Source organism: Schistocerca cancellata, chromosome 1, assembly GCF_023864275.1.
Source record: "Schistocerca cancellata isolate TAMUIC-IGC-003103 chromosome 1, iqSchCanc2.1, whole genome shotgun sequence".
Taxonomy (NCBI): domain Eukaryota; kingdom Metazoa; phylum Arthropoda; class Insecta; order Orthoptera; family Acrididae; genus Schistocerca; species Schistocerca cancellata.
In genome coordinates this window covers 174689817-174703506 of record NC_064626.1, presented here as the reverse complement: position 1 = coordinate 174703506, position 13690 = coordinate 174689817, and the positions used below count along the sequence as shown (strand labels likewise).

Below are 13690 nucleotides of genomic sequence, written 5' to 3'. Positions count from 1 at the left end.
CATTTCACACATTTAACCACACAAAATATCTTGACTTCTGTATAAAAATACAGCAGTGGTTGAAATAAGGTGAACTCAATGTCAAACTAGAGTCCGTTCATTCATTTGTTGTATTTCATTCATCCCATCAAGAAGGAGAACCTTTAGGGATGTAGAACAAGTTGCAGTATACAGCAACAAAAAACAAGCAATTGGTAGAAACTTAATTTGTGTGCTATTAACAATAAAATATCACTACAATGCTTAATCCTATCCACAATTATGCCTGCTAAATTTAATTAAGTACATCAGAAAGAGAGCTGCCATTTTGAAAAAGCTGCTGCCTTCTCAACTGTGTCTGCTACTGTTAGCTTAATATTTACTTGTTTGTATTTTTCAAAGAAAATAGTTACCTACACCAGTAAATACTAAGTCCTGTTTACAGCACATTACTTTGTATCATGCAGCTTTACAACAAACAGTAATACTTGTCACAAAGCTAACAAAATTATTCAATACTTGAATCTTGTAGATATTCAAATAATTTATAGGAAGTGTGGTTAATGAGGAATTTTTCAACTTTCCTCAGAAATGGTTGGGATTTAAAATTTCCTACTTTATGATAGATGTGAGCTTGTTGAGTACATTGGCACAAAAGTACATAACCCCCCTCCGAATTCCAGACAAGAAGGCGAAGTCTACAAGTAACTACTTTTGTACTGTGATTGTGTACATCAAAGTTCTGCCAGAACTGAATTTTATCATTGGCAATAAAAACCATTAAGGAATAATCATGATAAGCTTACTGCTCACTTCTGCTGAATAAATAATTAAGTTAGTTTCATGTTCCATGAATCATTTTCCACGATGTGTGGAGCAAGTCATTTTACATTCACATTGCAAATTAATCTAAATATGACTACAAGCTGAACATTTATAAGATTATTTGTTTTAATATATAAAAGACACAGATGTGAGTTAGTAATTATCCCCATCACCTTTTACACATTGCAATAACACAAATTCTTCTGTGGAATAGGAGTAGCTGTCAAGGAGAAACTTTTTCTATTTGATTTCTAATTGTACTCTGCTGTCTGTCAGACATTTTATATCATAGGGTAAGTAATCAAAACTTTTAACTGCAGCACTGTGTACACCTTTCTGTGCTAAAGACAATCTTAATGTGAAGTAATAAATGTCATTTTTCCTTCTGGTAAAGGGATTATGTACATCACTGTTCCTTTCCAATTGTAGTGGATTACTTACAGCAAACTCCATGAGGGAATAAACATACTGTGAAGTTGTAGTCCGAATGCGCAACTCCTTAACCCTTTCGTGGTTGATGGGTCATATATGTCCCACTAACTTTGAGCGCCAGTTCGAGTGTCGGGATATATGTTACCCAGCTCTGCACCATGCTGCCATCTAGGGACAACTGTACTGAACCTAAGAAAAAAATCAGGACTGCACTGCAAAGGCAATAAAGAAGCGGTGACTACTTCTGTTGACTGGCGTGTATATATGGCCGCTGCAATGCCACTTATACGTGTCATTCTTCAGTTTTCATCATTTCTCACTTTCCAGCGATGTCTGAAGTAAGTAATTCCATCTTATTATTAACTTAATAATCCTTTTTTAGTACAAATACAGCGTGGAATGTACTTCTCAGCGACTGAACTATCTTATAATCGAAATAAAATTAGTGGGACACTGTGTCCCAGCAGACATTATTTGTAAAGATTAGCAAGACAATTGATTAATGGGTATTCATCCAGGAAAAAGAGGGGATCAATGCCCACTTTCTTCCACTTTCTTCCAGCAAAGAGAGGAACTCTAGTGTGCCAGATGACGTCCGGCTCGTAAACGTAGGCAAACATGTACCTAAAGACAGTGGCACTAGGAAGCGATGCAGAGAACAAAAATTGTTTGCACTGCTTGTGGTGTACCACTCTGTGCCACACCATGTTTTTCCAAGTTTCATGGCATGTAAAGTTTTGTAAGTATTGATCATGTATCATGAAAACTGAAATGAAATGAATATTTTTTACACTGTCTCTACACAAATAAAAAGATTACATGCATGTATAATTCGTAGTTATTTTATTCTCTGCAAAACCCTGTTTATGGCTAAAAAAATAAAATTACAAAACCAGTCAGTCAGCAGAAAAGGTATCTTGCGTTGGTTCATGGGACATGTGTCTCCCACTTCCTGTTGTGAAAAAATGGAGAACTTAAAAAATATTTTGGTGGTGAAAATATAATAATGGGACCGAAAAGAAACTGTTATCACTTTAATATTTTAAAAATCTGTAAAAAATGAATTTTATCCATGAAAGGGTTAAAGAGATGTCTACCAGGTGATCATTGGTGAGCACCACCTAGTCCTTTTTTGAGCAACAAAAACTTTCCTTCTTAAAGATGAGTTACCCCAGAACATTACTGAATAAAAATATACAAAATATGACAAACTTACTGATTAGACTCTTCCCAAAAATTTGCAATGATTCTAAGTGCAAATGTGGCTGAACTAATTTTTCCGAAATGTGCTTTCTCCACTTTAAATTCGTCTCATCAATATGGACACTTAAGAATTTTGAAGTTTCCACCCTATTTATTATTTTCTCACCATGTGTTACATTTATAACTGTGTAAAATGTCTAGATGTCCAAAAGTGAATGTGTTGAGTCTTTTGAAAATTGAAGGCGAGACCATTCGCAGAAAACCAGTCAAACATACTTTTAAGAATATTGTTTACCATTTCTTCTGTTTCTGTACATATGATTGGATTATTGACATAATTATTGTTATCTGCAAAATGAAATAATTCTGCTTGTTACATATTAGACGGAATATAATTTAAACATACGAGGGACAATAATGGACCTAACTTGAGCTTTAGGGAACCCCATACATGATTTCTCCCCAGTCAGATTTACGTCCCTGGACTATATTCATTGGATGCCTGCCTCCGTAGCGTAGCTGTAACATTACCACCCACCACACAGGGGGCCCGAGTTCGATTCCCGGCAGGGGACTGGGTGTTGTGTGTCCTTCATCATCATTTTCATCATCATTGACTCACAAGTTGCCGATGTGGCGTCAACTAAAAAGGACTTGCTATATGGCGGCCGAACTCCCCCGCATGGGGCCTCCTGTCTAACAATGCCATACGATCTTTTCATTGGTTGAATTATTAAGTACAACTTAACTTTTTTTTCATCAGCTATGACATCATTAATTGGTTGGCTGTACCATCAATCCCATAAAACTTCAATTTATCGAGGAGAATACTGTGATCACACAGGCAAATGCCTTAGATAGAACACAGAAAATATCAACTGGCACTATTTTACTATTTAATGGTTGTAAAATTTGATGAGTGAACATGTAACTGCCATTCTCAGAAGAGCAACTCTTCTGAAACCAAAACTCTGACTTATTGGGGATATTACTGTTGCTAAGGTGAGATATTCTAGAATCTATCACCTTCTCAAAATTTTGGAAAATGATGTCAGGAGTGAAAGAGGTTGGTAGTTATTGACATCTCTCTTGTCACCTTTCTTAAATATAGGTTTAATGATGGTTTATTTGAGTCTCTCACGAAAAGTGCCTTGAATTAGTGATGCATTACATATTTCAGATAAAACCAGGCTTATTATGTGGGAACAAATCTTTATTACTCTATTGGAAATACCATTAAAACCAGATGAGCTTGTGGGAATAAGAGGTCAAACCATGAAGTGCATTGTTTATTCCTTGGAAGAGTAACTGATTTTGAGAGTTGGATTTTTTTTATTTTTTACAGCAGTTACTTCCAACTGCAAACTAATTAAAGAAATATCCATAAATATATGTGGTTTGATTTCTGAGTTGCAATCTTTCATTTTTGGAAGAACATACGAGTTTGTTAATTTCAGAAGGAGAAGATGGTGATACATTAATAAAATTGAATTTTATGAGAGTTACTTTTCCAACATACTGCTGCGATTTTTCTCTTCAATTTTTTTCCCTATAATTCCTACTACATTTTACTAAATACATTTACAATGTGTAACTCATCATTTATAGCCCTGTTATTAGGGTTAGGGCTATTATTATTTATTTTAGGTGCACTGCCCAAATGATAATCCAAAAGGCGGCAAGAACTGAAAATATGCAAAATAAGCCAACATACTTGTCTTTAGGCCAGCACGATGTGAGATGCTCTTAATGTCAGAACATGTTGGGAAGAGCTTTGTAAATTGTTAATCTGTGCTTTGGTTCCATTTTGACTTGTTCAAAGTCACATTGCCATAAATAATGCAACAGACTTCATCAGTATCCTAGCCCCTTATGTCACTAAAATTTCTTAACACGCAATTTTATATACACTACTGGCCATTAAAACTGCTACACCAAGAAGAAACGCAGATGATAAACGGGTATTCACTGGACAAATATATTATACTAGAACTGACATGTGATTACATTTTCACGCAATTTGGGTGCATAGATCCTGAGAAATCAGTACCCAGAACAACCACCTCTGGCCATAATAATGGCCTTGATACGCGTGGGCATTGAGTCAAACAGAGCTTGGATGTCATGTACAGGTACAGCTGCCCATGCAGCTTCAACACGATACCACAGTTCATCAAGAGTAGTGACTGGCGTATTGTGATGAGCCAGTTGCTCGGCCACCATTGACCAGACATTTTCAATTGGTGAGAGATCTGGAGAATGTGCTGGCCAGGACAGCAGTAGAACATTTTTTTGTATCCAGAAAGGCCCGTACAGGACCTGCAACATGCGGTCATGCATTATCCTGCTGAAATGTAGTGTTTCGCAGGGATCAACTAAGGGATAGAGCCACAGGTCGTAACACATCTGAAATGTAACGTCCACTGTTCAAAGTGCCGTCAATGCGAACAAGAGGTGACCGAGACGTGTAACCAATGACACCCCATACCATGACGCCGGGTGTGGAATGTGAAGCAGTTCTCGAAATGGAAGTATTGCTAGTGGTTGGTGGGATTGATATGGATGGAGGTATTGACGTAGCCATCTTTTGGGTGGTGGTCAACATTGAGGAAGGTGGCTTCTTGGGTTTAGGAGGAATGGGTGAAGCAAGTGGGGGAGAATGTGTCAAGGTTCTGTAGGAATGTGGATAGGGTTTCCTCAGTCCAGATCAGAATCATGTCAGTGAATTTGATCTAGGTGAGAGGTTTGGGATTTGTGGTGGTTAAGGAAGATTCCTCTAGATGGCCCATGAATAGGATGGCATAGCATGGTGTCATGTGGGTGCCCATTGCTGTACCACAGATTTGTTTGTAGATGATGCCTTCAAATGTGAAGCAATTTTGGGTGAGGATATAGTTAATAATGGTGACCAGGAAGGGGGTTGTAGGTTTGGAATCAGCTGGGCATTGGGAAAGTTGGTGTTCAACAGTGGAAAGATCATGAGCATTGGGAATGTTAGTGCAGAGAAAGGTGGAATCAGTAGTGATGAACAGGATGCTGTGTGGTAAAGGAACAGGAACTGTGGAGAGTCAGTGAAGGAAATGGTTAGTGTCTCTTATTTAGGAAGGTGCATTAAGCCGTTGGTCCATGAGAGGAGAAATTCTCTCAGTGGGGACACAATAACCAGTCACAGTGGGGTGTCCTTGGTGGATGAGTTTAGGGGCTTTTCGGATGCATGTAGAAAGTAGGAATTCAGGGAATGGTAGACATGAGAAGAGATATAGAGATTCAGATGAGAGGTTCTGGGATGAGGAGAGAGTGGAAATCCTGTTGGATTTCTGGAATGGGATCACTGTGGCAGTGTTTGTAGGTAGACAAATCTGACAGCTGGCAGAGTCGTGCTGCCAGGTAATCCCTGCAGTTGAAAACCTGTGTTCGGGGGTGGAATTATAAGATCGGGATCAGTTTTTAGGTGGTGGATTGCTGTTCTTTTTGCAGATGTAAGGTTGGCTTCCATGTTGTAGTATACAATTTTGTCATATGATCACATGATGGAGACCATGGCTGTTGTTTGAAGACAAATGTTGGTGGTGTTAGGACAGCAACTAGCCACAAATTTACTTTTAGTTCCTTTTTTCAAAGGCTACAGTTACCGGTTTTGAATCGTTGTGATTCATCCTCAGACGGTTTACATGCTTTCTTTATGACATGTGGTGTGTTTTTTATAGATTAATTGTCTAAAATATAAATAATACATAATTATAAACATGCCACATGTTGTGGTATCTGGGGGATGATGGTGAGGCAAGGTTTGCGGTTAAGAAATCTGGAATGTTATCGGGGGGGTTATTTGGGGGCAGTGAAGGTGAATCACTGTTGGATGGAGAAGGAAATGTAGGGAGGGTGCAACATTGGCTTTGTGTCAAGTCTGGTTGGTAGAGTTGGTAGCTAAAAAGTGTTTCCACTGTAAGGACCAGAAGAAGGAGAGAATGTCTTTAACAAGTCAAGCATTATGGAATTTGGGAGTGGGGCAGAAGGTGAGGCCTTTGGAAAGTCTTTTCACTGAAAGCTCAAAGGTATAGTAGTCTTTATGTTGTGCCTGTCTGTGACTCAACCTCTTCTGTATGTGGTTAGCAGCAATGTATACTTTTCATAATACTGTTGTTATTCCATTCTGTAGTTTCCATTGCTTAACAATGTGATTTTATTTTTATTGTTTCATTACCAATCATTGCAGAGCTGCAACAGACAAAATACTCTGTGCATTTTGCTGTGTTGGTGTACACTTGGCATGACAAGTGTTGTTCCATCTAATAGCCATTATAGTCAAAAACAGGAACATATTATTTGTACCTGGAAGACGCAGATCTTATGCAACTGTCACTTAACACAGTACACTTCAAATCTACTCCTTTTTTTCATACACCACCACTTCCTTCCCATTTTGGTGCCTTCTGATTCTTCTTCTTCTTCCTCCTCCTCCTCCACTGTCTTCTTCCATTTTCTTTTTGTGCTTCCTCAGTTGTTTCATCCATCACAAAATTACACGGAGATGGCATCCAAGGCACACACCTTGGCTGCCGAACGCAGTTAGTGCTCCGTGCACCACCTCATTTGGTTGTACCAAGAAACCGAACTTTCCACTTGATTTACAAGCAACTGAACTGATAAAGATGTGAGAGGTTGAATTGCATGGCTCCAGTTGTAATTCATAGTTCTGTATTCAAGGTTACTATTTTTTCTCCAATTTGTGAAGTGAGCAGCTTTACTTTTAGAATCAAATATCTGTATCCACAACAGAAAGGTGTTGTGTGGTGATGTAATAATGACATGTGTTCAAATGATCTGTAGTCATTCAACTGAGAGTTTCATAGTGGTCTTGCCAATGTAGTATAATGCTGCAAAACACCTGCAGCTCAATTGTGACACTAGGTGCAAATCAGTGAATAAGTTTCAATGACAAATACACGCTTCCAATTTGCGTTCACCGCGATGTCGCCAAAAACGGATGCGACCATCATGAGGCTGTAAACAGAACCTGGATTCATCTGAAAAAATGACGTTTTGCCATTCGTGCATCCAGGTTCGTCGTTGAGTACACCATCGCAGGCGCTCCTGTCTGTGATGCAGCGTCAAGGGTAACCGCAGCCACGGTCTCCGAGCTGATAGTCCATGCTGCATCATCGAACGGTTCATGCAGATAGTTATTGTCTTGCAAACATCCCCATCTGCTGACTCAGGGATCGAGACGTGGCTGCACGATCCATTACAGCCACGCGGATAAGATGCCTGTCATCTCGACTGCTAGTGATACGAGGTCGTTGAGATCCAGCACGGCGTTCCGTATTACCCTCCTGAACCCACCGATTACATATTCTGCTAACAACCATTGGATCTTGACCAACGCGAGCAGCAATGTTGGAATATGATAAACTGCAATCGCGATAGGCTACAATCAAACCTTTTTCAAAGTCGGAAACGTGATGGTACACATTGCTCCTCCTTACACGAGGCATCACAACAACGTTTCACCAGGCAATGCCAGTCAACTGCTGTTTGTGTATGAGAAATCGGTTGGAAACTTTCCTCATGTCAGCACGTTGTAGGTGTCGCCACCAGTGCCAACCTTGTGTGAATGCTGTGAAAAGCTAATCATTTGCATATCACAGCATCTTCTTCCTGTTGGTTAAATTTCGCGTCTGTAGCACGTCATCTTCGTGGTGTAGGAATTTTAATGGCCAGTAGTGTAAATACATTACTAGGCAGTTACACTGGTACAGAGCACATCATGGAATTCTACTGAGTACAATGGATTTAATAATAAGAACAGGAACCATCTCCTCTCAGAAATTTGCATACTTCTAGCATTAACAGGTAATTATTGTTTGTCTGAAATCATGTGTGTCTTAATGAGATTAAGGCTTAAACGATTAGCTGTAAATCACTTTGAGTCTTGCTCAATTATTGTCTGAGTTGTCTCCCCTAAGGTAGAGTTTGTATGCCTGAGCCATCACCAGACATTATTTAGTACCTCACCTACAGTGGGTACCAATGGCAGCAGTGATGCAGAAATGCTGGTTGTTGCCATCAGGCAACCTACCAGTCTGGACACAAGAGGCAGGACTAATGCGTCATATGGGTAGTGGCACTAACAAGGATATACACAGGTCTGCAGACCGCATTGGAACTTATTCCTTGCTGTTTCCAGTCCATCATCATATCACAACCCCTCCAACAGCCCTGATTTGTTTTTTGACTGTGTTTTTCGCTACTGGCATATGATCAGTGCATAGCTAATGATGATTCTGACTCTGATTTAGTTTACACTTTTCTACTGAGATTTGACACAAAAGTGACTTAAGAACTTGTCCAATTATGCATTTAATGACACAGTCACACTCAGCGCCAGTACTATCGATCCTAAGTTCTTGAGCTTTGACAACAATAGGTGTCACTGCAGCAGCAGCAGCAGCAGCAACTGCTACAGAACTAAAATAGCAATAGCAACAGTAGCAACAACAGCAAGCACAGCATTCTGCTATCCTGTAACTCTCGTGGCAGTGACAACAACATAATCAAATATTATGATCATCAGACATGTTTTGTTGCAGGTAGGCTAAGGTTTATCAGTGTCATACACAACATGGATAGTTTTATACAGCATCGACTGCCGCCTTGAAGTTATGTATTATGTATAATCATTTATTCATAATGTGGTTGTGCACCTATTCCCCAATAGGAAAGTTATGGCTAAAGCATTGGTCACGTCCAGTCCTAGTCTTGTTAAAGATCTTAAGACTACTGAATTTTTCGGGGCTGCTTCCAAGGCTCAGTATATCACCATTAATGAAATTTTGATATTAAAAGTGGTTAGTCACTGTGATAATTCTCACTAATCATTTTTTTCTTACATCCCTAAGTCTCACCAGAACTCCCGGTCACTCAAATTCCTGACGTCTCATGAGGGACTTACGTATGTCCATTGTAATGATTCCCCCTCAGCATCGAGTGTTCTAAAAAACTGGTGGGCCAAAAGCATCCTTCCATCTTGATGCTTACGTCTGTGCCTTGCACGTCAGCAAAGCTACAGTCACACCCCGAGTGTGGCCAACATTATACACAAAACATCTGCCCGCACTGTTCCGCTCACTGTTGAGCGTAGAGCAAATGCTGACACCTAGCAGTTGTCAACAAGCATCATGTAACAACACAGTCCATTGAAGACACATCTTTCCACATAGTCATGTCAGCTGAGCATACTATCCAGAAAGCAAAGCAGGAGCTAACACTGGCTCACATCATTTCTGGCCAATTAGTGGAGTTCCAACTGGTTAGCTGCAGTGTCATTAATCAATAAAGACATTTATCAGCACCTTGTCTCATCTCTGCTAAAAACTGCTCAGTGGCGGGTCATGTCTTACTGCCAAAAGACACCTCTAGTGGAAGAACTGCCATTTACATCTAAGTATAAGAAAATTGAACACATACATTCTTACGCGTAGATTCAATTGACACTGTTAACATTTTCACTTTATATGCCTTTATAGCATGTAAGTAGTGACCAAAACAGGATCATTTACCAATCTTTATTCTCTCTCTGCATTTTCAGTGCTTTTGTTATGTTGTGCACGAAATTTTGCTGTGAAACCACAACCAATACAAAGAGTTTTCCCTCTACTATTTGCCATCAGAGATGTTCTTCAGGTCGGTCTAACACGGCTTCATTAACTAGATGTCATTTCCCTGGTATCTAATGGACATCACTAAAAAGTAAAATATGTCTACACATATTTGTGGCAATTTTAAAGCAAACAAAAATGCTCAGTCATATGTTGACCTCTAACCTACACCACAGCCAGAGGGTTTGTCAACAAAGCTAGCTAGAGAAGACTATTCAAAAATTGTTTTAAAAGATGCATATCTACAATTCCACTTAGATGAATCAAACCAGCTACAGGTCTTAAGCGTGCAATTCAGCATCTTCCTATATAATCACTTTCCATTTGTCATTGATAGCATCCCAGTCATATTTCAGAAATAGTTGGCACAACTGATTCATGGTATTCTGCAGAGCACTGACTACTTAGAAAACAATATCACTGTAACAAGAACGAACTTTGCAGTTTCGGAAAAGATTTACGTTATCAGTTAAACATGTGCAGCTTTACACCCCAAGTATTAAATATCTGGGACTAATTCTCAACCAGCAAATATATTATGCCAATGTGTGACCAAGCCAACATGATATACTTGCTAGTGCCCACTAACCAGAAACAACTGTGGACTTTTCTTGGAAAACAATCATCTACTCTGCTAAGTTTATACACCAAGCAGTGCAAATTGCTCACCCACGAAGTCCACTGTACAAAAACGACACTGGATTTGTGTGGTCAACACAATGTCAACAGGCTTTTCAACTATTTAACAACACAATGCTTAATACCGCATACACCAGGCTTGTGGATGAAGCTCGCAACAGACATGCCGCAGTGTGGGATTAGGGTGGTTCTGTGTCATAAAACGTCAGGTGGATCTTAAAGACCCATTGCCTATGCTTTGGAAACATTAACAGTGAATGAAATACACTATTCTCCCAAATTAATGATAATTTTTGACGTGGAGAAGTTTCATATATATTTGTATGGCATTAAATTCCACTTAATAAATGACCACAAACCATATCACTTTCCGGGTGTAGGTCCAAGTTCCCAGAAAAAACAGCACAGCACGTGCAGTGGCAGGCATTGTTTTCAAGTAGTTATAACTATGAAACCTACATTGGTACTTTGGCCAACATGCTAATGCAGACACCCTACACCATCTTCCCACTGACCCCAATGTTGAGATTAATGGGCAGAAAATGGATTGTTTTGTGCTCAACCAGCACCTACAACAAACCACAGATGAATTCAAACTCATAAGAGTGCAAGGTAGTCACAGTGTCAGTCCACAGCCCAGTTCTGTGCACAGTTTTGTCAGTGGCACAGTTGAGGCGGTCAGAGTGTTTATCAAACCTCATTGACAAGTTGTTTCATGATTACTTTGGCAAAGTGATACAGTTTCAATGCACAAAGTGGTGTCTCAACATTAGCCTCAGCACCTACAACAAACCCTAGATGAATTCAAATTGATAAGGGTCATCCTATAACGCAGTTCTGGGCACAGTTTTTTCAGTGGCGCAGTCAAAGAGGCAAGAGTGCTTATCAGATCACATTGACAAGTTGTTTCATGATTACTTTGCAATGTGGTACAGGCTCAACGCAAAACGCGGTGTCATAACATTAGCCTCAGGTGACTCTTAGTGCCAGTTTATCATTTCATCTCTTCTCCCAATCCTCCAGCTACTTCTTGCCCACAGGGTGATGATGCACATGGAGGTGTTACTTTAGCAGTGCATACATTTACCTAATATTGATGTAGCAATTGAGCATGTGTACTATTCCTCTTATGCCTGCTCCCTAAACCAGGTAGCCCTGGCACAGCATTTCTCTCTGTAGCCAAGTCCGTATCACATATGGGAGAGAGTGCATATTGATTTTGCTGGGCTATTTCAGGGAGCTATGTAATGAATGCTCTCTCCAAGTTCTCTTTTGTTGCAATGTTGCCACTATCCACCAGCCACTCTACCAGCATGCACTCTTTACAGTTTTTGCAATCATGGAAGTGCATCACACACTGGCACACGAGAAAAGTCTCTAATTTACATCTACACATTTCAAGGCGTTCTGGCTCTGTAATGGAATTGAACAATGGTTACTGCACACTTACATCTGGCCTACAACTCAAGAGGCCAGATGGATGACCAGGACATTCAAAAGTAACACGCACAAGGCCTTGCTGACACTGGCGGTCATGAAAGCATTACACAGCTTCCTCATCTGAATATGAACCAATCAGTCTGAAACATTGCCTGGGCACAAGCATTGAACTCTGCTAAACCTCTTGTGCACCATGCAGTGTGCCCAGCCCAAGTACAAATCTTCCTACATCCAGGGTGACTGTTTCTGGGAGCACGCAGTTGGCCTGAGACCAGTAGAGCCCTCAAGTAGTTGTCACAGGCCATGTTGCACGCTCATGGCCCACCACCAAAACCAGCTCTGACCATGAATGCATCCACACACAGTGCTCCCGCTACTTCCAACCTGAGGACTTGACACCCACGTCAGCATCATGGCACAGCCAGTCTTAACCATGCATTGCATCAACCAACCTATCACTCTTGTATCCTCACTACCTCAACTCATAAGCACAGAGTTGAGTGTACCAGGGTCTGACTCCATGGATGGCAAACCACTCCCATGATCCAAGGCCCTCCTAGCCAAGTGTAACAACCTAACCGCTCTGTGCACTGATTAAAGGGGGGAGGAATTTAGTATCCCTGTGTACAGTGGGTGTCAACAGCAGTGGTGACTCAGCGATGCTGCAAATTGGCATCAGAAGTCATCCCATCTGGGTGCATAAAGAGGGACTGGTGTGTCACATGGATGGCAGCTATATGTCAGCCTGTGAACAGCACAGAAACTTGTTCCATGCTGTATTGAGTGTTCCGTCTACTGTCATGTCATTCCATCTATAGTGGACCAGCTTGTTATTGGACACATTGTTTTTAGCTATTGGTATATAATCAGGGGCAGATGTGGACTCTGACCACAATCTATTGGTTGTGGACTGTAGATTAAAACTGACAAAACTGCAAAAAGGTGGGAACGTAAGGAGATGGGACCTGGATAAACTGAAAGAACCAGAGGTTGTAGAGAGTTTCAAAACAAGCATTAGTGAATGATTGACAAGAACGGGGGAAATAAATACAGCAGAAGAAGAATGGATAGCTTTGAGAGATGATATAGTGAAGTCAGCAGAGGATCAAGTAGGTAAAAAGACGAGGGCTAGTAGAAACGCTTGGGTAACAGAAGAGATATTGAATTTAATTGATGAAAGGAGAAAATATAAAAATGCAGTAAATGAAGCAGGCAAAAAGGAATAAAAACGTCTCAAAAATGAGATCGACAGGAAGTGCAAAATGGCTAAGCAGGGATGGCTAGAGGACATATGTAAGGACGTAGAGGCTTATCTCACTAGGGGTAAGATAGATACTGCCAACAGGAAAACTAAAGAGACCTTTGGACAAAAGAGAACTACTTGTATGAATATCAAGAGCTCAGATGTAAACCCAGTTCTAAGCAAAGAAGGGAAAGCAGAAAGGTGGAAGGAGTATATAGAGGGTCTATACAAGGGTGATGTACTTGAGGACAATATTATGGAAATGGAAGAG

General features: G+C 40.3%; 1 protein-coding gene across 1 annotated transcript in view; it reads right to left on the bottom strand.

The window, feature by feature from the left end:
- Positions 1-13690, bottom strand: part of LOC126168219 (uncharacterized) — a 126850-nt gene that overhangs the window by 102979 nt on the left and 10181 nt on the right. The window lies entirely within an intron of this gene.